This window comes from Eleutherodactylus coqui, chromosome 4 (assembly GCF_035609145.1).
Source record: "Eleutherodactylus coqui strain aEleCoq1 chromosome 4, aEleCoq1.hap1, whole genome shotgun sequence".
Taxonomy (NCBI): Eukaryota; Metazoa; Chordata; class Amphibia; order Anura; family Eleutherodactylidae; genus Eleutherodactylus; species Eleutherodactylus coqui.
In genome coordinates this window covers 31,086,709-31,113,379 of record NC_089840.1, presented here as the reverse complement: position 1 = coordinate 31,113,379, position 26,671 = coordinate 31,086,709, and the positions used below count along the sequence as shown (strand labels likewise).

At 42.0% G+C, this 26,671-nt stretch overlaps 1 protein-coding gene across 1 annotated transcript in view; it reads right to left on the bottom strand.

Moving 5' to 3' along the window:
* The window catches only part of EPHA6 (EPH receptor A6), an 822,408-nt gene that overhangs the window by 16,753 nt on the left and 778,984 nt on the right, over nucleotides 1–26,671 (bottom strand). The gene's annotated exons all lie outside the window — the stretch shown is intronic.

Below are 26,671 nucleotides of genomic sequence, written 5' to 3'. Positions count from 1 at the left end.
TATTCCCTACGACGGGGCGGTCTACCGGCGGCACCAAATCAGAATTTGCATTGATCCTACTTTATTCACAAAATGATATATCATTAGATAAGCATGACCAAAAAATGTAGGCAACTATTTCAGAACTGCACATTAGCTGTTATATAATCCACAAAAACATAGAAATGTCACAAGCAAGTTCTAGTCACATGTGATTTGCAACCTACATCCAAAAATCCAACAGGTTTGTATTTCTTACGACCGTTGTATAGGTCGCATGCCATTATAAGAGGGCTGAGTAGTGCCCCGCTTCCCTCTTACTGATTGGCTGAGCTGCTCTGACAAGTGGCTTCATTGGCCGCTCTAAGCCCTGCTTTCTCTGGTCTGTTATGCAGCTGAGGGGAAAAGAGGGAAAGTGGAGGCACTGCTAGCACCATGGAGACACACCATCGCTGGCCAGTGACATGGCCAGGGTGGGGAGGAGTTGAAGGAAGACTTCTGACACCTAACCGGTGACCCATTACATTTCCTGGCGTAGTGGGCAGGATGGTACAATAAGTAGAGGAACGTGGAACATTTTTCCATATGTTCTGCCAGGTTGCCAGCAACTTTAAAGCAGGGGGGAGCAGTGCCCCATCCACCTCAAATTGAGCAGCCAAATCCACTCTGGAAAACAGCTCTATTGGCCACGCTAAGCCCTCTCCGATCTGTGATGCGACCAGGATTGCAAAAGAGGGGAACTGGAAGCGTTGCTAGAGCTGTGGCGAGATGACTCCACCACTGGCCAGTGGTACCTTTGGATGTGGAAGAGTTGAGGGAGAATACCAGGTGCCTAACCTACGACCCATTACATAGTGATGCGACCACATAGACAATAATCAGATGCGATGTTGCAATGCAACATTGTGATCTTCATGCCACATAACTAGCCTAACAGCCACACTGCATAGACAAGTTAAACAAATGTTTAACTCTTTGTAGACTTTACATTGCGTGACCAAAGTTTCTGTGTAGCCCTAACCGGATGGGGTTGTCTCACCAGCACAACGCATTTCGGGGGGAGAATTACCACTGAGTATTTTTCTTTAGTCAGCATATGAGTTGACTTGCTTTAATCGTATATGGGATTGCTGAGCAGGGCATGCTATATTCTACCATGGCCGTGATAGTAATTCTACGCACACTTGTTTAATGATGTCTAGGAAATGTCTAACTATACTTAATACCCGCTTGCCATTTAGAGATGTTCCAAAATGATTGGAGTCCTGAAGAGGATTCATCAGACCTGTCAATTTCCAACTTCAGAAAGCCTTTGTACATAACGCATTTTTTTCTTTATTTCCGAGCGGGTCAATGCGCCATTTTGTCCAGCTTATACAACTATAATGAGCTGGGAGAAAAATGCTAATTTGACTCGTAAGCTATATGCAGTAGTATTTGAGCTACTGAGACGTTTATGGATCGAGCTCCTCATTGTCTTCTGACTCGTGACAACGCGGAATTAGCTCCAAATGTAATTAAATGACATATTTCAGAGGACTGTCAAGGATCTGTGTTAATGAGGATACAAGTGTCACACGAACGCAGTAACGTGTAGTAAGGATTTCCGGAGAACCGCCGCTTGGCACAATGTCACAGGCCGGGTGCTGCGCAACCTTGCCATGGTTAAAAGAAGACAAAATGAAACATTACCTAAAAATTCCAGCAAGTCTGAGAAGTCGGCTGAAGTCTCCGGCTGCTCTCCGAGCTCCTTTTTCCCCTCTCATTATCCTTTTGTTACGATCAATTAAGTGGAAAAATGTCGTGGGAGACGCGTGACAGAAGTACATCTCACCGCTTAAAATATTAATCCCCTGCAACATTTTTTTTTTGGAATCGTGTTTAGTGATTTCACGCTGGGTGCTGCACTAAATGTGGAAAATGAGCCTACAGGAAGGAATGGACAAACTCTTTCTGTATGCCGATTACGTATTTATTACCATTATTTACATGGCAGCAACAATTTTCAGCGCTGTACAAAAATCTATTCACTTTCAATGGACCCTGTCCTCAATATACTTACGATCCGCCACTTCTGTCTGCAGGGGTAAAAGTCAATACAACACAGTTTGCAGAAATCTATGACCTTCGAATGATATTGGAAAGGAAAGCCACCCAGTAGAGATGAGCGAGTATACTCGCTAAGGCACATTACTTGAGCGAGTAGTGCCTTAGCCGAGTATCTCCCCGCTCGTCGGGGGCCAGCGGGGGAGCGGCGGGGGAGAGCGGGGAGGAATGGAGGTGAGATCTCTCTCTCCCTCTCTCCCCCCCCCGCAACTCACCTGTCACCCACGCCGGCAGCCGAACCTTTAGAGACGAGCGGGTAGATACTCAGCTAAGGCACTACTACTCGCTCGAGTAATGTGCCTTAGTGAGTATACTCGTTCATCTCTAACACCCAGCAATAGTGACCCACCCAATACCACACCTGGGAACTAGCAGGGGGTAGCCCAGATTGCTGACCGTTAGTTTTATCAGCCAGAAGTGGGGAGCCCAGTCTCAACCTGATCAGAAAAATCTGTCATATCGGTGTTTCCTCTCTGGAAATAAATTCCACGTCTGATTAAAGCGAAATTCTGTCCCAGGTGCTGTCCGATGCACACTGTGCCCAATTTCCTCTGGCACGAATCGCAGTTGGGACTGTGTGCCTTTGTTCACAGTTGGTGACAGTGGCCACGAGTGTCTCCTACCTTTCCTATCTGGAGGTCATAGTTCCCAATCTGTTGCTACTGTTAGAAGACAATGCATCCTCCTCCAGGCTAGGGCTCCTGTCACCGCCACTCACAGGGTATGCGCAGCCAACCTGCATCTTAAAGGTCAGTGAACACACTTAGCTTTTCCATCTCCAGCCAATCTGGATAGCTCTAGCTATTTCAGGCACACTCTTGCACTGGAGGGCTCCTGAGAAATTAGTCCAGTTGGGTTATCAAAGATGAGTACTGGTTCTGACTGACTCCTGGTTTACCCAGCTTTTCTGGCTCTTCCTCTCCTGGCCTCGACTTGTTTTTGGACCACATTATTTCTGACTGTTGCCTACTCTGATCCTTGGTATGCTATATCGTTATGCAAGAATATTGCGTTTCCTGAACTCAACTCTTGTTTCACAACCATGTCTCTATCTGCTCCTCTGGTACCATAATACTGTTACCCTGACTAGTTTGTGTCAGCTGCTACAATACCAAATCTACTTCTGAAGTAACAGCTTGGAGGATCCTGCACTAAAGCCCAGATCCCGATTGGTGGGATTAAAGGGTAAAAAGCAGGTGCTGCCCTTTGGAAATAGCCCTAAGTTAAATAAGTTAGTAGCAGAGTGGGTCCACACCTGCTGTTTGACACCTTTAGCCGAAAGATGAGAAACCGACTCATTCTGTCAGAAGGACCGAGGCCACGGCGCAGATGGTGCAGGCATTTCTCGTTTTCCACACTGCAGCCCAATCTAAACTTCAGGTTTCATCTGTTTGTCCATGTGTTGTGTCTAATGACAATATTATCTCACGTATTGGGCTTCATTAGAGCTGCAGATGTCGCTCCCTCATGCATTAATAATTGCTGAACTAAATACCTTTGAATTTCCGGTTTTAATCTACAAAGTAATTAAAATAAAAGAAAGTCGTTACAGGTGGCGCCAAACAATTATTAGAATAAGAACGACTTCTTCTGAGGAAAGAACATTTACAGGCTCACATTCTTCTATCATGAAAGAGGGCAATTATCTTAATTGAAATAAGGTTTTGGGCTTTGTAAGAGATCTCCTCACTTTTAATTGAATTTGCGCTTTACATTTGTTGCTTCTTAGGCGTATTTATTTTTAGCGTGCCAATTTCATAATTAATGCTTTTGTGGTTGCTTAGCGTAGCAGCACATTGCAGTGCAGTATAACGGTATTAGTTATCTCCAGGTTACTTAGAAATGAAATTAAGCCGCTAAGCTTCAACTTTTGTCATAGCGGGAAGTATGCAGTTAATGAGTTCTACACGGTAATGTAAAATATGCAAAACGCTGCCGCCATAGTGCAGGCGCTAAGATCTGAAGGCGTAAAATCCATTGTCGCATAATGCAAACCGGTGCAGATGACTGTTCTGCATTTTTCCATATGCAACAGGTAGAAAACACATTACATGGAAGGATTCTCATAATAGGTCCAGGTACTGCATCACCGGCTTCTTGATGTAGAAATGTTCTGCCTTCCGATACTCACTCAAGAAACGTGGTACATGAGCGCAAGTGCAGATGCAGTCCAGCAAGTAGCTCAACAACGCTAGCAACTCCTGTTTAACTAGAAGCTGATGGCAGTGGGTTTAGATTGTCTAGTCTGCAGGGACCACCTGTAATCACCTAGGGGAGGTCTCATCTGATGACACATTTACCAGGCAGGAAAAACGTAATATTACATGGTGACCTTTCTACTGGACAACCATGTAATGCATGAATGAGTTGGGTCCACCAGAGTGGGGGCCATACACATCAGATAATGGTCATCTTCAATAGCCTATTTGGTAAAGTCAGGCGACTTGAAAAAGTAACACAAACGATTGTTGACAATGGCAGACCATAGTCTACCAAAGACGTGATCCATCCTGTTGGAACATTTTGGCTGACCGCAGGCAAAATTGCAAGTGTATGGCATGATATGTCAAAATGACAGTGATCATTTGGCATATAGTACTTGTCAAATCTCATGCTAATAACATAAAAGTAGTAACACTCACCAGCCCCTGCTCCCCTTTCTTTCCGGATGGATGAGACTGTGCCCGGAAACAGCTGTCCATGCTAGTGTGGCTTGTTGATGCACTCCGTGGCACCCAGCACTAGCGGCACATGCCTCATCAGCTCTCCCTAGCTTTGTTCCTGGCTATAGGGGTGCACATGTAGCCTTACCACAAGAACCAGACTGATAGGACCGCATCCGGAAACAGTTGTACCCCAGATGAAGATTGCATTGGCTGAAGACTCTTTACCAAACATTTCTTGTGGCATTAAAAGGCACAACTTTGCATACGGGCTGTGGCTACAGGACCAGTGGCTAGTCACTGAACTGCTACCTCTTGGAAGTTTATGTTTCTACGGCCACTGGTAAGGCCAACACATGGAAGGAACACGTCCGTCTCACTCAGGCTTCGGAAAGTAGTGTACTCGTTCTGCAACTAGACTCTCTCTACTGCTGGGCTTTGTCTCTCAAGAATCGGACTATGGGTTCCAGTCACACAGTCAATTTATTTGCCAACCTTTTAGTGGTTTGCAAAGCATCAGACAAACAAGAACGCGGTCCGTCAGCCTATGCGTTTTGGCCAAAATGCAGTACCAACACCCGCATTTTATTAGTATGCATTAGTATCTTTGTATGTAGTTTGCTAGTTGGTGGGGGAGCCCAAGATGTCAGCCAGTGTGGCCCACCTTGGAGATACAGGGCAACCCGCTGTCATATCAGCCAGGGTTGATATCCTGTATGGTGGGTCACCACCCATCTATGGCTGACATCTTTGGTATCGTTCACATGTGCAGGCTATGATTATATGCAGTCACTCCTCCCCAATCTGGGCTGGGTTGAGTGGGTGACTGCATATTAGCCTGCCAGGAACAAGCTGCTCCTCCACACATTATTGTCTGGCTGACTACATATCTTCAGGGCTTAAGGCCATTGCGCCTGCCCTACGGCGATTGTGCCGGTGGCGATTGTGCCTGCCTTATGGCGATCGTGCCTATGGCGACCGTGTCTGCTTTGCAGACCTTCAGGTATTGTATTTTTGGCTTTTTCAGTGAATATGTGTTTTTTTTTCTTTTTCCTCACCTCTGTGATTTTATGTAATTTATTGTGAGTTAGCGTAGGTACTGACGGAAGCGGTGTGACCTCGACGCGGTCCGTCAGCCTATGCGTTTTGGCCAAAATGCAGTACCAACACCCGCATTTTATTAGTATGCATTAGTATCTTTGTATGTAGTTTGCTAGTTGGTGGGGGAGCCCAAGATGTCAGCCAGTGTGGCCCACTTTAGAGATACAGGGCAACCCGCTGTCATATCAGCCAGGGTTGATATCCTGTATGGTGGGTCACCACCCATCTATGGCTGACATCTTTGGTATCGTTCACATGTGCAGGCTATTAGTATATGCAGTCACTCCTCCCCAATTTGGGCTGGGTTGAGTGGGTGACTGCATATTAGCCTGCCAGGAACAAGCTGCTCCTCCACACATTATTGTCTGGCTGACTACATATCTTCAGGGCTTAAGGCCATTGCGCCTGCCCTACGGCGATTGTGCCGGTGGCGATTGTGCCTGCCTTATGGCGATCGTGCCTATGGCGACCGTGTCTGCTTTGCAGACCTTCAGGTATTGTATTTTTGGCTTTTTCAGTGAATATGTGTTTTTTTTTTCTTTTTCCTCACCTCTGTGATTTTGAGACAAACAAGAACAATTAAAATAATTCGGCACAACTTTTAATGGCTACTGCCATCTTTAGTACTTAGTAGAGCCGATTTTTCCTGTTATGACCTGCAGCAGATGTGATGCATAACCAGACAGCAGCTTCTGACACCTTCCTGAGGAACTTACCCCATTCCTCTTGGACAATGGCCTCCAGCTCAAAAATATTCTTGGGTAGGTGAGCTGCAGCCGCCTTCTTCACATCCCACCAAAGATTTTCTTTGGTGTTCAAGTCGTAAAACTGTTATACCACTCTAGAATCTTCCAGGATTTCTTCTATAACCAAGCCTTGGTGGACTTTGAGATATGCTTGAGATAATTGTCTTGTTGGACGTTCCAATGTTGCCCTAGCTTCAGCTTCCTGACAGAAGTCATAATATCTTCTCCTAGGACTTTGTGATACTTGACTGAATCCATCTTGTTCTCCACACGATGCAGTTTTCCAGTGCCAGAGGAAGCAAAGCATCCCTACTGCGTCAACGAGCCACCGCCATCCTTTACCATGCGCAGGGGGTTCTTTTCAGCATCTGCTTCATTCTTCCTGACATACCTATGATCCATGGGCCCAAAAAGTTCCAGTTTAGTTTCATCACTCCACAGAAAAGAATCCCCAAACTTCTGCGGCTTATTTATTTGGTTTTCAGCATTCTGGAACTGACTTTTCTTGTCCTTTTTGCGTCAGTAGAGGTGTATGGTCTGGAGTTCAGGCATGAAGACCTTCAGTTTTTAGTAGGGTGCAAACAAAAAAACTCATTGCCTACTAAGAGAATTGTAAATAACGAGTCACTAATATTGCTAGTTGAGAACGGCCCTATGGCGCAAATGTCTATAATTGCCAAACAGTTCTCCACCGGCAAACTCCGGCTAAGAATACCGAGTTTACTGCAGGCTTCAGTCGACTATGTTTTATCTTCCCAGAGTGAAAAGCCCAGAAAATAACTGTGTCCAGGAGATTAAGGGCGAAAAAAAAAAGTAAAATGAACATTTTCTCTTTTGTCAACATGGCGCCATTATTCAGCGCATTCTGAATTTCTACCTTACTTTCCCCATGTTTTATGTTACACTTTACACTATCTGTCAACCTGATGGAAATCACTATTGATTTCTCCCGCCGCTGAAACAGCCACAAATATGTTTGTGAACATCCTGTAGACTGCAGCCAGCAAAGGTGTTTAACTACTAATCCGGACATCTGATGATTTACTGCCTATTAATGTGAAATGTGGGAATTAGTCATGTGACTGCAAGCCGCCTGTAATTAAGTTTAACGGTCCCGTCTATAGACTGCAATGCACTATTTACTCGCTGCTACTCTATATCCCAGGGTTACAGACACTGCCTTATTAATAATCGTATCTCATCTGTCTCCCGCACCTGGCACCGCGGTTTACAGCAAAATCATGATGCATGGAATTTCTGACTCTATCCTTAAAGTAAAAAGTAACCAAGAAGCCAAACGAGAGAAAGCAAATCTCCGAGGAGTAATTAAAGTTCCGGAAACTATATTATGTTTAGCGCTAAGGGGAAATGTTAGCGAGTTAACCTAGAAATAAGCCTGTTCCTACACGGGAGAAAGCTCAATAGGAAGAAGTAATATATAGAACGCGCCGTGTAATTATCATCCCCACTCATTTGGCTCTAATTTATTTTTCTGTGCGGACGTACTTCTATTCTCTGTCGTGTACTTTCCATTTACTAGCGCTCTTCCCTGAGGTGTGATTTTCGGCATTTTTCTTGTTGTTCTGCCTTTTTTTTCCCTTCCTTATTATATTAGGTAATGTAGAGCAGTTCATCATTCCCTAAAGTTACACAGCTTTATGAAACTAATGTACTGGCTGGTGGATAAGCAGTCTTATGTAGTAGTGAGCCATACAGATTTCCTTCTTGGTAATTTATAGGTAGGCAATAACTTGCCAACCGCTAGGACCCCCACCAATCCAGAGATATTGTGCCACTGAATATTGACAGTGGTGGCTGTCGCACCACACCACTTTCAATGGGTACTGCCAGAGATAACCAAGTTCAAGCGCTCGGCAATATCTATGCGGTCCCATTCACTTCAGTGGGACTGCCAGAGATTGCCAAGCGCTTGAACTCAACTATCTTTAGAGGTCTCATGGAAGTGAATGGTGTAAATCACCGCTGTTAAAATTTCGAGAACCGCCGGAGGTGCTTTCTCTGGATCCATGGGGGTTCAAGGAATCAGCAAGTTAACCCCTATCTTGTGGATAGGGGACAACTTGCCGAGTTGGAAATATCACTTTAAAGGGGTTTTCCGGTTATCTTTTCAAAAATTACAATTCATTACTTAGTGCTATTATTGCTATTTGCTGTTATGCCAAATTAATAGTAATATCTATCTCACGTTCTGTGAGTCCATTGAACATCCGAGTGATTACTGGGTTTGTTTACTTCTCTTCCACCGCCACTCTTATAATCCTGGTGAGGGTGCATGCACAATGTCAAGAATGATTGCCCATGCATTTTTAATTGAGATGACAAGCAGGACATCCGGCTGATATAATCAATGGCACGTCATTCTGAAAAACGCCATGGACCCTCAGTGGAATGGCGTGTCCCCGGAAGATGCAGAATCAGGGGAATATGACCAGGCATCAGAATGCAAGAACCAGAGCTTTCTTGAATGGCAAGTATACTAATCATCATCTGTCCTATAATGTAGGTAAGAAAAGGGCAGGAGTTAAAGGGGTTATCCCAAGATTCACTTTAATCACCAATCTACAGGATAGGTGATAAAAATCTGATTGCTGGGGTGCTCAACTCTGAGATCCCCATGACCCTGAGAACGGGAGTCCGGTGTTCCCCTCTCCTCCTCACTGCAGGTTCTCTGCCCCCCTCCAGTGAAGAGGAGATTAAATAGAATGGCGATCACGAATACACTGTGCCGTTCATTTTTAGTGGGACTTTCGGAGATAACCAAGTACTTGTACCCTGCTATTTCCATCAGCCCCATTGAAAGAAATGGAGTCACACCATGCACGCTCAACCGCCACTCCATTCAATCTCCATGTCACTGTGGGGAGTGCATTTCATTGAAACATTAACTCATTTAGAAATTGATGGCAGCAACACATCTCAAAAAAGTTGGGCCAGGGCCATGTCTACCATTGTGTAGTATCTCCTTTTCCTTTTACGACAGCCTGTGAACATATTGGAAGAGAGGAGACCGGCTGCTGGAGTTTTGGGAGAGGAATGTTGTCCCATTCTTGTCTGATTTAGGATTCTAGCTGCTCAACAGTTCTGGATCTTCTTTGCTGCATGTTTCGTTTCATAATGTGTCAAATGTTTCCTATTGGTGTAAGGTCTGGACTGCAGGCACCCGGACTCTTCTTCTGCAAAGCCATGCTGTTGTGATGGATGCAGTATGTGGTTTAGCATTGTCTTACTGAAATCGTCAAGACCTTCCCTGAAAGAGACATTGTCTAGATGGAGCATATATTGTTCTAAAACCTCTATAGGCTGCTCAGTATTGATAGTGATGTGCCTGCTGCCCATGCCGTAGGCACTAATGCAACCCCATACTATCAGAGATGCAGCCTTTTGAACTGTGCGCTGATAACAAGCTGGATGGTTCCCCTCCTCTTACGTCTGCAGGACACGGCATCGGTGGTTTCCAAAAAAATGTCATATCTGGATTCATTTTAAACAAGCTTTGGCCCAAAGAAGATGCTGGCATTTCTGGATTGTGTTGATATATGGCTTCCTCTTTGTCTTATACAGCTTTCACTTGCATCTGTGAATTGTTCAGTGAACTGCATTCACAGACAAAGATTTCTAAAAGTTTTCCTAAGCCCATGCAGTGATTTCCATTACAGATTCATCCCTGTTTTTAATGCAGTGACGCCTGAGGGTCTGTAGATCTCCAGCATCCAATTCAGACCAATTGTTGTACTGTAGATGGTGGAATATTCAAAGTATTTGCAATTTTACATTGAGAAACATTTTTCTGAAATTGTTTCACAACTTTTAGACACAATTTTTCATAGATTGGTGAACCCCTGACCATCTGTGCTTTTGAGAGACTCTGCCTCTCTAACATGCTCTTTTTATGCACAGTTTTGTGAGTTAGTAGAAGAATGACCCTCCAGCTGACTTTCATTAGTACCACTTACTTTCTTAGCCCTTTTGTTATCCCTGCTCCAACGTTTTCGAGATGTGTTGCTGCCATCAATTTCTAAATGACTTAATTTTTTAAAATGGAAAAATGACTCCCTTTCCCCTTCTGCTCTGTGTTCTTCTGTGAAAAATATATTGTTATATGAGATTTCCAAATCATTGCATTATTTTTTTCTCTACATTTACTGTATATTCTCGAGTATTAGCCGACCCGAGTATAAGCCGAGACAATAACTTTCAACACAAAAAACTGGGAAAACTTTTTGACTCGAGTATAAGCCGAGCTATACTCAAGTATATACTAGGTAAAAAAAACCCTCCATACTCACCTCCCAGCCGGCATCTGTGTCTGTGCAACAAGCTGCTTGAATTCTCCCCGCTGTCCTCTCTGCTTGGCTCTGTCAGTGCTGTGTAAGTAAGCGCTGTGACTGGATTGAGCCCCAGCCAATCACAGCCGGCGCTCGATCCAATCACAGTGCTTGCTGAAACAGCACCGACGGCAGGGGATTTGAAAGCCGATCAGAGAGATGACAGCAGGGAGAATTCTAAAAGCTTGATTGACTGTGAATGATCGAGCACCGGCTGTGATTGACTGACGCTCGATCTAATCACAGATCTTACTTACACAGCGCTGACAGCGGAGGATGACAGAGCCGAGGAAAGAGGAGGGCGGGGAATGACAGCGGAAAGAATTCAAGCAGCCTGCCGTACCGCCGCCAGAGAAACAGATGCCGGCTGGGAGGTGAGTATGAAGGTTTTTTTAAGCCTTCCCTCACTCAAGTATAAGCCGGGGGGGGCTTTTTCAGCACAAAAAAAATGTGCTGAAAAACTAGGCTTATACTCGAGTATATACAGTATTTACATTTTTCACAGCGTCTCAACTTTTATGGAATGGGGGTTGTATATTAATTGGTTTACTCCTAGAAGTAGAAGACCAGCATGCTATGTCGGAGGCACCATATGGTGTTACACAGAATGTGCACTGCTTCCCATACAGAGTCTCAGGCTTAGTGTACACAGAAAAGTTAGTTTAGTGTCATTATAAATTATACCTGATTTTTCCATTTCTTCCTAATTAGAAAATCTAAACTTTTCTCCGTTTACCTTGGAATTACAGTGCGCCATTGTTTTTTTTATAACTTCGATTGTAAAACAAACATTACATGTATTTCTGTATACAATTTTCATTTGTTCTGCATCTTATATCCCTTTATGGTTACATACCGTTTTCCATATTAACTTTTAACATTTGAGAGAATAAAATAAAACTGTTCGTGCGTTTGGTTCGTTGTGTATGAATTTCTTCCTCTTTTTCAACTAGATATCTAACCTGTACCTGCTTAAAGGGGTTGTCCCGCGAAAGCAAGTGGGGGTATACACTTCTGTATGGCCATATTAATGCACTTTGTAATGTACATTGTGCATTAATTATGAGCCATACAGAAGTTATTCACTTACCTGTTCCGTTGCTAGCGTCCTCGTCTCCATGGTGCCGTCTAATTTCAGCGTCTAATCTCCCGATTAGAAGCGCTTGCGCAGTCCGGTCTTCTCCCTTCTGAATGGGGCCGCTTGTGCCGGAGAGCTGCTCCTCGTAGCTCCGCCCCGTCACGTGTGCCGATTCCAGCCAATCAGGAGGCTGGAATCGGCAATGGAACGCACAGAGCCCACGGTGCACCATGGGAGAAGACCTGCGGTCCACCATGGGTGAAGATTCCGGCGGCCATCTTCGCAAGGTAAGTAAGAAGTCACCGGAGCGCGGGGATTCGGGTAAGTACTATCCGTTTTTTTTTTAAACCCCTGCATCGGGTTTGTCTCGCGCCGAACGGGGGGGCTATTGAAAAAAAAACAAAACAGTTTCGGCGCGGGACAACCCCTTTAACTTATAATGTGTTGTGCGAGTCTAGCCATTCACCCCACACTTTTTCAAATTTTTCCGGGCATCCTCTGTGTTGGTAAATCACCTTTTCATGTGTTATTATAGTGTCAGCTAGCTTTTTCCATTGTGGAATGGAGGGCGGTCTCGCTGCCATCCATCTCATGGCTACGGTTTTTCTGGCTATAAATAACATTTCTCTGATTAATATTTTATTGTAGTGTGTCCACTCTTCTTCATCTATCAGTCCAAATATTGCTATTTTGGGGTCCATGACCAGTGGGGTCGGCAGGAGCGAAGACAGGGTATTAAATATCTCTTCCCAGAATTTCTTTACATGATAACATTCCCATAGTAGGTGTCAAAAGTCGGCATTCGGTTGATGACATCTGTGGCATGTCGCTGTGTCTGTTCTGCCCATTTTATTCAATTGGACTGGTGTAAGATATGCCTGGTGTATCACGTATAATTGTGCAGTGCGCCATTGTTAAAGGGGTTGTCTCACGCCGAAACGGGTTGTTTTTTTTATTCAATAGGCCCCCCGTTCGGCGCGAGACAAACCCAAGGGATGGGTTAAAAAAAAAAAAAGTTTATTACTTACTCGAATCCCCGCGCTGCGGCGACTTCTTTCTTCCTTTACCAAGATGGCCGCCGGGATCTTCACCCACGATGCACCGCGGGTCTTCTCCCATGGTGCGGTCCATTCCCGATTCCAGCCTCCTGATTGGCTGGAATCGGCACACGTGACTGGGCGGAGCTACGAGGACCAGCTCTCCGGCACGAGCGGCCCCATTCACCAGGGAGAAGACCGGACTGCGCAAGCGCGTCTAAAAACGCCAGAAGACAGCGAATTTAGACGGATCCATGGCGACGGGGACGCCAGCAACGGAGCAGGTAAGTGAATAACTTCTGTATGGCTCATAATTAATGCACGATGTATATTACAAAGTGCATTAATATGGCCATACAGAAGTGTATAACCCCACTTGATTTCACAAGACAACCCCTTTAACCCTTACATGCCCCATTAGTGAGAGATCAGCAGCTTCATGTATATCCTTTCCTACCATTTGAACATTGGATCATCCAGCGTCTCCATATAAAGCTTGCATCTGGCCGTATGAGACATAACTGTGATGGGGTCAGGGAGTCGAACCGCGGCGGCCTGCGCCAGCTACGGGAAGATGAAGACATTTAAGTGTAATCTTATAAGAGGTCAATGTGTCGGATTCGCGGGTGTAATATCTGTTATTTCTTTCAAATGCATTCAGATTTTCCATTTATCGTGTAGACGAGCCCATCCCTAATAGTCGTGATGAGAGCCGTGTCACTGACCCCTCTCAGAAGTGGTTGCTAATGATTTTTTTTGACAGTGTAAACTTTTTAAATTCTGTCATGTTAGAAGATGATGTAAACCGAGATCATCAGTCATGTCCATGATGTTTACTTAACGGGGTAGAGAGAAGAGAGAAAATACAGTGCTTTGCAAAGTCTTTATCCCCGTTCCTTGGTGTTTTTTTCTGTTTTGTTACATTACTACCTGGAATTAACCCTTTAACAACCAACAATTTCTTACTTTTATATTTTTTTACCTCATTTTTTCAAGAAATATAACTTTTGTATTTTTCTGTCAATTTAGCTGTTTGAAGGCTTGTTTTATGGGGGATGAACTGTATTTTATAACAGTACTACTTAATGAACCAGATAACCAACAAAAATAACGTCAACTTTAGTCCGCAGGTCAGTATAAATGCAAAATAAAGTTAATTAATAAAGATTTTTTAATGTATTATATAATGTTTAAAAAATGAATGAAGCAAATTTTCTCTGGGCTGTCATGTAAACTGATCGGCGTCCCGCAATTGTGTCGTTGGGGACTGATGGGGTGGTGGAGGTGGGGAATTTAAACAGTAAGAGGCAGCTAGCTCTGATTGTGGCTGTTACAGAAACAGTTGGCACTCACCAGGTATAGGTGGAGTGGGGAGACTGTTCAGAGACAAGTCATGACTGGGAGAAGTCTTGATGGTGGTCTGGGTCCAGATAAAGAAGAAAAGGGAAAAGGGACAACTCCAGTTGGAAAAGACAACACCAATCAGAGAAGACTGGAGGTAATTGCACTGTAATCACTATCACTGTGTGGGAAAATGGTGTCTGAGTACTGTTTGGTGACTGCATTATTTAAAGGTATACTACAGCTGAGCCACTATATCTAAACCTTCGGTGTTACAAAAGTTTTCTAATAGATATGCCATCTCACATAGACACAGAGTAGATAGAGTTTTTTTCTCTTCATATGCTGGGTATAATGAAACTATATATGATGTATGGTAGAATTATATATATTCTAGCTGATTTACCCGGCTTCACCCTAGTTAATTTGGTATAGCTGTTTACCTGTTGTTCGCACTGAATGTTTCATGAAGTCGTGGTTACTTCAGAGGAACTGAAGAATAAAATATGTATACACATAGAGGAGCGTTAGATTCTCCTCAGACTGCATGTACCGATGTCCCTCTGCAGAATGTGCCATCCCTCCCACTCCCCTCACTTTATACCCTTAAAGGTAACACCTCCTTTATTCAAATTTAACCCCAGAATGGAGATTGCAGCCCTTTCTTAGCCTTAAAGGCATGCTCTATCCTTGCAGTTTGTGGCCGCTTCCTTATGTAGTTTACAGCTTTTCAGTATATGCACATAGAGGTCATTTACATTGTCCTCAGTGTATACACACAGAAGTGAGGTAAATTATCCTCAGTATATACACACAGAGGTCAGTTAGATTGTTGTGCCAAATTTCACGCTTGTATGACATCGGGAGGTTACATTACATAAAGGTGCACTTACTTTTACAAATATCATTGAATAATCGAGTTGTGACCCCTTTATTTTTTCTATGTAGGACCTAAAGAATGCTAGTGCCAAATTTAATGTTTGTACAACACCAGGAAGTTAGAGAATTAGATTACGTACATTACATAAGGGTGCCAATACTTTTGCAATTAGCATTGAATGATCGAGTTGTGACCTCTTTGTTTTTCCTATTTAGGACCTAAAGAATGCTCCTGCCAAATTTCACCTTTGTACAATACCAAGAAGTTACATTACTTGGGGGTGCACTTACTTTTGCAATTAGCATTGAATAATCGAGTTGTGACTCCTTTACTTTTCCTATTTAGGAACTAAAGAATAGTTGTACCAAATTTCAGGTTTGTACGACACCGGGAAGTTGGAAAATCAGATTAGGTACATTACATAGGGGTGCCAATACTTTTGCACTTAGTATTAAATAATCAAGTTGTGACCCTTTACATTTCCTATTTAGGACCTAAAGAATGCTCGTGCCAAATTTCACGCTTGTACAACATCGAGAAGTTACATTACATAGGGGAGATTTTTTTCTTATTTTTAACCATTATATACATTGCATAGTGGAATTATTTTATACTACATAGCAGAATTATTTATATATCAAGTCAAAAATGATATAAAGGGGGCCCACTTAGCCTCTTTCACTCAATGGCCCACACAAACCTGCCCTGTCCCCAGAGTTCAGACAAGGATACCCTATTCTGTGGAAAAGGCCGAGAGATTTATGCACTGCGAGATGCACAAATTTCACACAAATACGAACCCCATTTTTTTGAATGGCGTCATATATATGAGCGATTTTTTTTCCTGCATCGTATGGAGGTGTGGTAAAAAAAATGCAGCATGTCCTATCTTTGTGCATTCCCTCGGAACACCTTGTCCATTGCCTTCAATAGGACCGTAAAAAACATTGCACGGCATCTAATGCAATGCGAGGTTTCCCATTGAAAACAATGGGAAATACTTTCCGATCCTCTGGCGAAGCTTAAAGCCAATCCAGAGGATTGCTACTTTCCTGAAGTGATGGGGGGCATATTCCCGAGCGTGATATCAGTCCTGGTTTCACGGTCTGATATCGCGCTCGCCCGTGTGAAATTAGCCTTACGGTTAAATGGTTATGCTTAAATATCTTTAACGGGAAGACCCCTTTAATAAGAATCTCTTATAACTATGTAGTGGCCCCTACTGAATGGTGTGTATGCTCAGTATTGTGTTGTCAGTGTCTTTCATGTGTGCATTGCATAGCTGCAGCACTGAATGAGTTAGGTGTCTGGTATGTGAGCTGACTGTCTGGAAATGTATCTTTTTGTCTGTCACGTGATGATGCTTGATATATGTGTTTGCAAGCGGTGAGAGAGGAGAGTCTGTTCTGAGTTCTGAGAGGGTCTTGTCTGAGAGTGGAGGACAAGGCAGCTGTCTGTGAGCACCTTCAACCCACAGACACAGAATGGAGGAGCCCGAGAGGATGGCCTAGTGAATGTTGGGGACTACAACTCCTAGAAGTTCTGCAGTGTGTTTCCATCTGTGAATGTGAACCGGTAGAGACTGAGAGACACAGATGTGTGGTAGCGGGCCAGGACCTACAGATAACCGTGGCTGTGGTTTCTCCTGACGCCCCGTGAGTCCTCCTGGTCACATCACTTGTCAAGAAGCTGCTGAATTGTACTGTTAGTTATTCAAGTTAAGTAAAACGACCGGTCGCCTGTCCGTTTCCGGAGGATGTGTCTTATACAGTACCCATGTGTATGTGTGGATTTGCTCCATCACCTAGGAATTCCACCAGGGAAGCTATAAGGGAGAGGATTTACTCCATCACCCAGGAATCCCCCGCTGTGGAAGGAACACTGGCGTCACGAGACAAAACAGGACTCAAGGTAATCCATTACTTGGGTTCCCCATTTATTAATTTGCCTTCGGCCCTTGGACATGTCACCGGTGGGAGATGGTAGAGCCACCGTGACAAGGCCCAGACTCTACCCCGCTGTCTCCTAGGCGTGACCCACTCCTTGGTCACTGCAACTAATTTTCATCTCTTCTGCTAAAATACGCTTTAAAACAAATTATTTGTATTTTGCAATTAAAAAGTTTAGTTTTCATTATAAAAAAGAATGAAATGAAGAAACATCCGGTGCGGCGGGAGCGCTTCCTCCAGAACAAAGGAGAACAGCTCCCTCCACTTGTGTGCCGTTTCCACAACGGCGTGCGTGATGCCTGCAGAATGTGTTGCTTCCTAAATAGCAGGTTTGGTGGCTGCTCTGCCCACACAATGTTCTGAACACTCGCCCTTCCTCATTATTTATTCTCTGCCGCTTGCGTCGTTTCATTATTAGTCTCCTCAACTCAACGTACTTTCTTACCTTTTAATTAATGGCCCGGTATTTATAAAAGACAAAACTAAATAAAAAACCTGCAATGAAATTAAACTTTCTGCACAGTAAATAATTGGATGTTGAACATTTTTACAGATATTAGAGCATATTAATATTATATTACTGTATACTATTCTATATCATAATACAGGACACTATCATATCATATTACAGTTCACTATCATTATATCATATTACAGTATACTACTGTTGTATTTTAGCATATTATCATTATGTTACAGTTTACTATTGGTATATCATATTACAGTATACTATCATTATATTATAATACTGGATACTAGACTTATATCATATTACAGTATACTATCATTATATTATAATACTGGATACTAGACTTATATCATATTACAGTATACTATCATTATATTATAATACTGGATACTAGACTTATATCATATTACAGTTCACTATTGTATATCCTAATACAGGACACTATCATTATATCATATTACAGTTCACTATTGTTATATCATATTACAGTATACTATTGTATATCCTAATACAGGACACTATCATTATATCATATTACAGTTCACTATTGTTACATCATATTACAGTATACTATTGTATATCATAATACAGGATACTATTGGATATTAGAGCATACTATTATATTATATTACAGGATACTACCGTTATATAATTTTTACTATTGTTATAGTGTATTATAGTATACCATCGTTACATTACATTATACTATTATATTATATTAGAGTATACCATCATTATATTACAGTATACTAATGTTATTTTACAGTATACTATTGTTATATATTACAGTATACTATCATATCATACTACAGTAAATTATTCTTATATTGCACTATACTATTGTTATATTATATTACCGTATACCATTGTTATATAATACAGTATAGTATACCTTCCTTATACCGCAATATGATATCATTATATAACAGTATACCATCATTATATTACAATATACTATCGTTATATCATATTTCAGTAAACTATTGTTATATTGCACTATACTATTGTTATATTACCGTGTACCTTCGTTATACTACAGTATGGTATCATTATATAACATTATACCATCGTTATATATTACAGTATACTATAGTTATATGACAGTATGCTATTTTTATATCGTATTACAGTATACTATTTTTTTATTACCGTATATACTCGAGTATAAGCTCAGTTTATCAGCACAAACAATGTGCTGAAAAAAGCCCCCCTCGGCTTATACTCGAGTGAGGTAAAGAAAAAAAAACAAACCTCAATACGCACCTATCAGCCAGCGTCTGTGTCCCTGGCGTGATGCTGTCCCCGGCAGTGCGGCCAGCTGCTGCAGTCTTCTTCCTGGCTTGCTTTTGAAATCCCTGCCATCTGCGCTGTGATTAGATCGAGCGTCAGCTAATCACAGCCGGTGCTCGATAAACCAATTACAGCCATTCAGTGATGTCATTCTGAATGGCTGTGATTGGTTTATCGATCATCGGCTGTGATTGGCTGGTGCTCGATTCAATCACAGCCCTGACGGCAGGGATTTGAAAAGCAAGCCAGGAAGAAGACAGTGGGGAGAAGACTGCAGCAGCTGGCCGCACCGCCGGGGAGAGCATGTGTCGGGGGACACAGACGCTGGCTGATAGGTGAGTATTGCTTTTTTTTTTTTTACTCGAGCACCGCTTTTTCCGAGAAACTGACTAATCGGACGAAAAGATTCGGGGTGGGGCGGGGGGCGGCGTGGTGGAGTGGGGGCTAGCAGTGGGTAACAGGGGGGAGCTCTCCCCTCTTTCTCCCCCCCCCACTCCCCTCTGCAACCCCCCGCTCACCCCCGGTGCCCCCCGAATCTTTTCGTCCGAGTAGTCAGTTACTCGGAAAAAGCGGTGCTCGAGTGCAAAAACACCCGAACCGAGTACGCTCGCTCATCTCTACTCGGCTTATATTCGAGTCAATAAGTTTTACCAATTTTTTGTGGTTAAACTTATTGACTCGGCTTATATTTGGGTCGGCTAATACTTGAGTGTATACGGTATATTAAAGTATACTATTATTATATTACAGTATACTATCGTTATGTCATATTATAGTAAACTATTGTAATATAGTATTGCTATGTTATTTAACAATTTACTCTTGTTATATCGTATTACAGTATGCTATTAATATATTACAGTTTACTATTGTTACGTTATATTACGGTATGCTAGAGCTATATTACAGTATACCATCATGTACAATATGAGGAGAGAAGCATCTGCTGCCCCTTCCCGCAGCCTTGAGTTACCCTTTCTCTTCCTACAGGTGCCTTGTAAAATGTCAGACGCCCCTTCAGTCATCGAAAATTCCATCTAGAGTCATACAGTGACTACTAGCGGAGGAGGAGGGGAGGAGGGAGGCGCAGCTGCAGATTCTTAGTATTGGTTTTAAGTAAACACATGAATATACACTCAATAGCCCCTTAATTAGAGGCAGATTGGAGATTCCCCTATTCTGTGGATAAGGGTTAAATATCTTTAATAGGAAGACCCCTTTAATGAGAATCTCTTATAACTAATGTTCATCTCTTCTGCTAAAATACGCTTTAAAACAAATTATTTGTATTTTGCGATTAAAAGGTTTAGTTTTCATTATAAAAAAGAATGAAATGAAGAAACATCCGGTGCGGCGGGAGCGCTTCCTCCAGAACAAAGGAGAACAGCTCCCTCCACTTGTGTGCCGTTTCCACAACGGCGTGCGTGATGCCTGCAGAATGTGTTGCTTCCTAAATAGCAGGTTTGGTGGCTGCTCTGCCCACACAATGTTCTGAACACTCGCCCTTCCTCATTATTTATTCTCTGCCGCTTGCGTCGTTTCATTATTAGTCTCCTCAACTCAACGTACTTTCTTACCTTTTAATTAATGGCCCGGTATTTATAAAAGACAAAACTAAATAAAAAACCTGCAATGAAATTAAACTTTCTGCACAGTAAATAATTGGATGTTGAACATTTTTACAGATATTAGAGCATATTAATATTATATTACTGTATACTATTGCATATACAGGACACTATCGTTATATCATATTACAGTATACTATTGTATATCATAATACAGGACACTATCATTATATCATATTACAGTATACTAATGTATATCATAATACAGGACACTATCGTTATATCATATTGCAGTATACTAATGTATATCATAATACAGGACACTATCGTTATATCATATTACAGTTCACTATTGTTATATCATATTACAGTATATTATTGTATATCATAATACAGGACACTATCATTATATCATATTATAGTATACTAATGTATATCATAATACAGGACACTATCGTTATATCATATTACAGTATACTATTGTATATCATAATACAGGACACTATCATTATATCATATTACAGTTCACTATTGTTATATCATATTACAGTATACTAATGTATATCATAGTACAGGATACTATTGGATATTAGAGCATACTATTATATTATATTACAGTATACTATTGTATATCATAATACTGGACACTATTATATTATATTACAGTTCACTATTGTTATATCATATTACAGTATACTAATGTATATCATAGTACAGGATACTATTGGATATTAGAGCATACTATTATATTATATTACAGTTCACTATTGTTATATCATATTACAGTTCACTATTGTTATATCGTATTACATTATACTATCGTTATATCATATTACAGTATGCTACTGTTGTATTATAGCATATTATTATTATGCTACAGTTTACTATTGTTATATCATATTACACTATACTATCATTATATTATAATACTGGATACTAGAGTTCTATCATATTACAGTAAACTATTGTTATATTATAGTGTATGACTGTTATATTATATTACAGTATATTATTGTTTTATAATATTACAGTATATCATTATTTTATATTACAGGATAGTATTGTCATATCATATTACAGTAGATTATATGTTTATCATATTACAGTATACCATTGTTATATAAAAATATACTATTTTTATACTATATTTTAACTATTATATTACAGTATGCTATCATATTCAGTATACTATCGTTATACTATATTACAGTATACTATTATTATATTACAGTATGCTATCATATTACAGTATATGATCGTTATACTATATTACAGTATACTATCATATTATGGTATGCTATCATATTACAGTATATGATTGTTATACTATATTACAGTATACTATTATATTACAGTAAGCTATCGTATTACAGTATACTATCATATTACAGTAAGCTATCATATTACAGTATGCTATCATATTACAGTATACAATCGTTATACTATATTACAGTATACTATTTTATGCAGAATTTTGCGAGCAGCGCAGTACATACTCAGCAGCAAGTCAGTGAACCCTTGATGGTGCACACAGCAGCAGAAGTCTATGAGATGAATGCATGCTAGAAAAACAGGAAATAGCGCTATTACTGAGCCTCCGCCGTATGCCACGGTGTGCACATATTAATGTGCTCTATTGCGTCTTGCTGAGTAGGCAGCTCCCTGTAAACATGGGAAGTGAACATCTCCCTTTCTCGTCTGGTTCACCGGCTAAAGTATTAATGGATGGACTGACACAAAGGTGAACGTGGGTCAGAGCAGAAAGTGGAAATCAATGCACAGTATTCCAGAGGAAGTTATTCTCAAACATAAGAGGACATGGATGGACAGACAAGGGCACGTTGTAATGTAGTCCGGGGAATAGCCACACATCTCCTTAGAATGTACTAAATGCTGAGATGTCTCCTATTTCCTATTATATTAGAGGAAGTGCTGTTGGTTGGGTTGACTTATGATTGCACATGACATATCAGGATCTCTGCCGTCTAACCTGCCCAGATTCAGCGTCGCCGTCTAATAGAGATGTGCAGTATAGCATGAAATAGACATGTTCTTCTCACGTCTTGTGTCAGTGGGAAGATTTTTGCTTATTGCTTTTATGTTGAGCAGACACATATTCCAGAGAGATACAGAACAGACAGTCCGCTCCTATATCAGCTCACTTGTAGAAAGTTGTAATATTGCATAAAACTTTTCCATTTCTCTTGGTATAAATTCTAGATTTCTAATCTAACCAATAATATCAGCCATTACACTGCCTATAAAGGTTGTCACTCAACCTAGGTCACTTGCTGGTTAGATCCTGTGAATGGCATGGCAGTGGCCTGATAGAGGCGGCACACGTTTTTGGCAGAAAACTCAAAAACTTTACTGTACATATTACTAGGTTATATACCCCGCATTGCCAGAATTTCCACTACCTCTTTGGTACCTCTTAGGTACTTTGAGGCATATGAGTACTTTTATGCTGCAGTGCTTGCAGAAGGACCGTCACATAGCCCACATCAAAACATCAAATCATTACTGGGAGGCCACCATCCTTGATCCCCGCTACAAGGCCAAAATGACAAACCTCATTTCGGCAGTGGAATCAGACCTCAGAATGAGGCACTATCAGGACAGACTGTTAAGCAAATTGAGCACAGCATTTCCCCATGGCTGTGGCTGGATTCCCAATGGATAGCAGCTCTGTGGTTCACAGTGGTCGAGCAGGAAACCAGTGCAGCAGCATCACCACCAGTGGCAGATGTCCAACAGAGATGGGGCATAGTTTTTTCAACCTGTAGAAAAAGCTCATAGTAGGACTGACAGTCACAGGTAGCACTTATCCATGATGGTCCAAGAGTATGTCAGCTCTCGTGTGGATGTACTCAGACATAGCATTGGCCCCTTTGACTTCTGGATGTCTAAGCTGGACAAGTGGCCAGAGCTTGCCCAACATGATTTAGAGGTGCTTTCTACCCCGCAGCCAATGTGCTACCAGAAAGTGTGTTCAGCACAGCTGGGGGTGATAACTAACAGATGCATCCACCCGTCCACAGACAATTTAGATCATTTGATGTTTATAAAAATGAGTCAGGCATGGATTTCACCTGACTTCTGCACCCCTATGGCAGATTACACTGATTAGTTAGCACGCTGGCAATTTTTACTCACATATGCCTGAGTACAGATTTATATCAAAGACCACACTGTGCCTTCAAGGTGCTGCTGCTGCTGGAACTGCTGCTGCTCTACTACTTCTTCTTCTTCTTCCAACATGCTTCGTCCTACTACTTTCCTCCAAATGAATACTATGTCAATATGGTAATATGGAGCTAAAGCTCTCATGTTTCCATGAGGAACACACTCTGCCATCAAGGTGTTGTTGGTGGTCAAACTGCTGCTGCTCTCCTTCTCCTGCTTCCGCCATATTTCCACCTCCTCCCAAAATGAAAATTTTCTAGAGCACAAGAAACAGCTGTAGCTCTATAGCTTTCCCTTGGAGCAGGTCCGTGCTTGAGTGTTTTGTTCACCTGGTAAAACTTAAAATTTGCAAACTTTATGGCATTGCTTTTAAAACAAGTAGCACACCAGCTGTCTTGTGTAGCAAAATATTTGGTAGCTCTACAGCTGTTCCTTGGAGCAGGACCGTCGTTGAGTGTTGTGTTCATCCGGCAGAAATATATGACATTGCTTTTAAAACAAGCACCCCACCTACTGTCTTCCTTGGCACAATTTTTAATCTCGGAGACCCCAAGTGGGCTGTATTTTGCTTTCAGTGGCACCCATGTTCTTCGATTGACCTCTACATCATTGGGCACTATTTTTTACCAATTTTTAAAAGGAGCACAGTGTTCCCCCCATGTGTGGCTGTATTGCCATGCAATTTGGGGGGCTTTGGCTGCATTGGGGACCTTCTAGAGAGCGAGCTAGTGAACTAGATTTTTTACTCCCATTGACTTTAATAGAGTCGGAATCGACCATCCTGATTCACGGTGATTTTCATGAAATAGGCCGAATACCGGCACAAACTGATTATTCCACTAATCACTCATCACTCGCCCTAACAGTCTCTATTGGCCCGGATCTGTCCCTAGTAGACCTTACGTGTGGAAGGATATGCTGCAACCAATATCTCCATTGAAAAATCATGTAAGTGTCCCATTCGAGGACAATATCCCTAAGTCATGCCGCTCCTGATGCTTTGATTACTATTAGACCTATAGTCGTAGCAATTTCTACAGCCGTATTATGTATCTGTCACCAGGAAGGAAGCTGCTTTACATGGAGTAACGAGGCCTTATTTTACTATTATGGGAGCAATTTTTCTGTTGCGGTCTGAGCGAAATGTCTCATATAAATGCCGAGTTCAGGCCAAGTCTGTCTGCCAAAGTCCCGTCTGCCGGCAAGTAAATATAAAAGTGCTGATTGGGGTTTTCATTGTAAGACTTTATTGTCCTAATATTATATTTTGTATAGTTAGGATTATGTACATAAAATCTAATGTCTGTATAATGCCACGTTTAGTCTTTTCTATGTGTCCATCCTTTCAGAGTGCGGAAGAGCTTTGCTGCCTTCACAAGGTAAAAGCTACATAAAGAAACATTTAACTTTCAGCACCTCTTTGGACAAAATTGAACCACTTCTAATTGTCATAAAGGGGCTGTCCAGTTGTTAATTATTGCTGGACTATCCTCATAATAGGTCATCAATAATAGATTGGTTGGGGTTGGCCGCTGGGGACTCCTGCCAGTCAGCTGTTTGTTTGGCCGGTGCTGTTGAGCACTATGTTGGCCTGTGCAGGAATCATACAGCTCTGTTCCCACTACAATGATCAGGCTTGGTATACCAGGCAAAGTTCCTATTCCTTTCAATGAGAACTTGACCTGCAATACCATGCCTGGCCACTGCAGTGTGAATGGAGCTCTCTGCTTCCTGCAGAAGTCAGCTCAGAGCACGAGCTCACCAGCCCAGTGAACAGCTGATGGTGGGGGGTTGTGGGCAACAGGCACCGTCTGATCTACTATTAATTACCTATCCCAGGCCATCAATAGCTTACAACTGTACAACCCCTGCTTATGCGATTTGAACACAACAGTGTTAGTCATATTATGTTATGTTATAAGTGCACTGTGTTGGAAATGCTCAAAGGGGGAACCATTCTGACCAACATGCGCTGCACAGTCAACAGCAGCCAAATACAACGCTGGTGCTCCAACTAATGTGTCCGAATGCACAACTCGCCGTTCCTGAGCACGGATGGGCTTAACCGTAGATGACCAGTTCCAGCGCCATTGCGTCTAAGAGAAACCTAAAGGCGAGACTCTAGTGGGTAAAACATGGATAAACATCACCTGGTCAGAGGAATCCAGATTTCTGTTGCCCCGTGCTGATGAGAGGGCAGAATTTGGCACAAGCAGCATGAATCGATGACCCCTTCCTGTCAGCTGATCAGAACATGTCAGCACCTCCATATAATCTGCAGCAACTACAAGAACCTTCCTGTCCGCAGGGGCCGGTATTCCTGCAGAACTATTTCATCACCTAGTGGAATCTACAACACGAGTAATTGCTGCAGTCCTAAAAGCCAAAGGAGGTCCAACGCTCTACTAGATGGGGGTCTCTAATAAAGTAGCTACTGAGTGTATATATGCAATATTTGTATGACTCACTATCTTTGCTAGATGCTTATAGTAATATTGGAAACATATTATATTAAATATTTTGTACATTGCAGCCTGTTTTATGCTCTAGAGCTGCATTCGCAATTCTGCAGCTTGTTATTGAAGACAGTCTATCTACAGAGACACTCTTAACGGCTTCATTTCTTTGACCTATATGGTTACTGCCCAGTGCTTGGAGTGCAGAAAACATGTCCCTCAAAGTTCTATGCGGATAAAGAACAAGAAATGAATGCTGGGGAATTTCAGCTCTGAAGCCTGCAGAATTGTAAACGCAGCTCTAGGATGTACTACATGCTGTAATTTAGGATGAGTAACTCAGGATTCTGTACCTCTGTTGGCCTAGGGATATGAAAGTAAGGGATGGAAAGGTGTTTAACTTCCTTCTAGATATTAGTGGCAGCAGGGCGTTAATAGTCCCTGATGATGACCAGACCGACCACAAGCACTAACCA